We start from the raw sequence: 2,720 nt of genomic DNA on the forward strand, positions 1-2,720 counted from the left end.
ATGCAGTAAGTCGAGTTTAAATGTAGAGAATGAACAAAATTTACATGCTTATTGAAAAATACTTTCTTTGCTGTTTGGAATAGATCACCAAAAGACATGAAGAAATAACAGGAAAACAATTTTTTTCTGCCTCCTTTTAGATAGGTATTTTTATGATTCGATTTTATCTCCACTATGGGCTTATTTAAAAATTTTGTTGGTTGTCCTAGAGTTCACAATATACATATTTAATAATATTACAGTTTCATGTGTAGCGTAAGGACCTTACACCATTATACTCCTAAATCCTTCCTTCTACCCTTTGTGCTATTATGGTCAAACATTTTACTTTTGCATATGATATAAACAGACAATACACTGATACTGCTCTTTTTCTTCAGAGAGCAATTAAAATTAAGAAAAAACTAAATTTACTCTTATCTTCATCTATGATATTTCCTGTGATCTTTATTTCTTTGTGTAAGTCTAAGTTTCTCTATATTATATTTCTCTCCTTGAAGCATTTCCTTTGATATTTCTTGTAGACTGCTGCAATAAATTTTCTCATTTTTCGCTCATCTGAAAAATGTCTTTCCTTCATTTTTGAAATATATTTTCCCTAGGTTTAAAAATCTAGGTTTGCAATTTGTTTCTGTGTTTTTCTGTTAGCATGTAAAAGACGTCACTCGATTATTTTCTAGATTAATAGTTGTTTAAAGCTAATTCTACTACAATTCTTATCTTTGTTCTTTTGTATATAATACATCTTTTTGCTCTGAGTACTTTCTCATTATCTTGATTTTCAGCAGTTTAAATGAAAACTGTCTAGATATGTTTTGAGGGGAGAGTATTGGTTTTGCTTAGTGTTTTCTGAGCCCCTTGGATCTGCAATTTTGTGCCTTTCATTGATTTTTGAATATTCTTGTCCACTACATCTCTCAGTGTTTCTTCTGCCCTATACACATTCTCTTTTCCTTCATGGATTCTAACTATTTGCATATTATTCCTTTTGATATTGTCTCAAAGCTCTTGGAGCCACCCTTTTGTTTGTTTGTTTATTTTATAGTGTGTGTGTGTGTGTGTGTGTGTGTGTATGTGTGTGTGTGTGTGTGTGTGTTTCAGTTGGGGCAATTTCTATTGACCTATCTCATGCTAGTCCACATGTTTACTAAATATTAGCCGAAGTCTTCTTATAAGATTGTATGAAGTCCAACGTCTGTTCCACATAAGCAAGTGCTTGTGTACCATCTCTCTTTGGGGCACTAGTCTTTTTTTTATAATTTTTCATTATTTGTTTGTCCCAAGACCTCAACTCTCTAATATTTCAAGAAAATTTCTGAATTTGCAGATTATATCACTTTTTGTTCTTGTGGTAAGAATGAGAATGGCCTCTTTTTAGCTTTCTACATGACTAAGTAGAAAACAGAAGTTCACATTTCCTTTTTAGTTATCATTGAATTTCTCTCCTTTTACAGCAAAACCCCACAAAAGAGTTGTCTACACTCACTGTCTACCATTTATCTCATCCTGTTTTTATGTTTTTGCTCTTATCACACATGAAAATTTATAAACTATAAGATTATTAGTGACCTACATGTTGTAAATCCCCGAGTTAATATTTAGTCCTCATCTTATTTGACATGTCAATGGTTCTTGACACAGCAGACCTTTCCTGTCCCCTTAAGATAGTTTCTTATTTGCCTCCGGGACATTACACTCTCTGGGTTCATCTTTGTTGGGGAACTTTCTCACCTTTCAGTCTCTAAAGGTTACTGTATAAGGGGAATCACTCCTTGGACTTTTTCTATCTACAATCACTCCTTTGATCTCATCCAGTCTCAAGGCTTTATACGTCATCGCTAAATTGATGACCTCAGATTTATACCTCCAAATTTATAACTTGGAGAACTTTCTTCTGAACTCCAGATTTGCATGGATGACTTCCTAATGATATCCCCATTACTTGGGATTTCTCAAAGACAGTTCAAAAGGCATATCCAAAACTGAGCGTCTGATCTCCCGTAACACTGCTTGCTCTTCCTATAATATTTCCCATGTCAATAAATGACAAAATCCATCCTCAGTTGCTTGGGCCAAAAGTTCTTGCATCATCATCATCATCAATTCTTCTACTTCTTTCATATCCTCTATCGAGTAAGTTAACAAAATCCATCAGATCTGCCTTTAAGATATGAGCAGAATATGACCAGTTGTATTTGCCAGGACAACTACCTAATACTCACCACCACAATTTCTGCCTTATTGCAAAAGCCTCATATCTGGCTCCCCTGCTTAACTATTCTGAAGTCAAATCCTGGTAAAGTATAAGTCAAAATTTCATTTCTATGCTCAAAATCCTGCAATACCTTTCCATTACACACAGAGTAAAAGCCCAAGTCTTTAAAATGACCTAGGAGATTTCTTCTATTTCCCCTTGGCTTCTCTCAGCTTAAGCCTCTTTGACTTTATTGTTGTTCTTCAAATATGCCAGGCAAGTTCCTGCTTTAGTGCCCTTGCAATGATTGTTCCCTTTCTTGAAATGTTTTTGTAGCAAAAATCTACATGTTTTATTCCCACATCTCCTTCAGGTCTTTCTTTACTCAAATACTACCTCCTCAGAGGCCTTCCCTGGCCCCCTAATGTAAAATGGTAGCCTCCTTTCCCACAACTGTCTCTTGCCTTCATCCCACACTTTTTCTCCTTAGTATTTACAGCCATCTAACATGCTATATATTAAAATT

Source organism: Pteropus vampyrus, unplaced genomic scaffold, assembly GCF_000151845.1.
Source record: "Pteropus vampyrus isolate Shadow unplaced genomic scaffold, Pvam_2.0 Scaffold80, whole genome shotgun sequence".
NCBI classification, from domain to species: domain Eukaryota; kingdom Metazoa; phylum Chordata; class Mammalia; order Chiroptera; family Pteropodidae; genus Pteropus; species Pteropus vampyrus.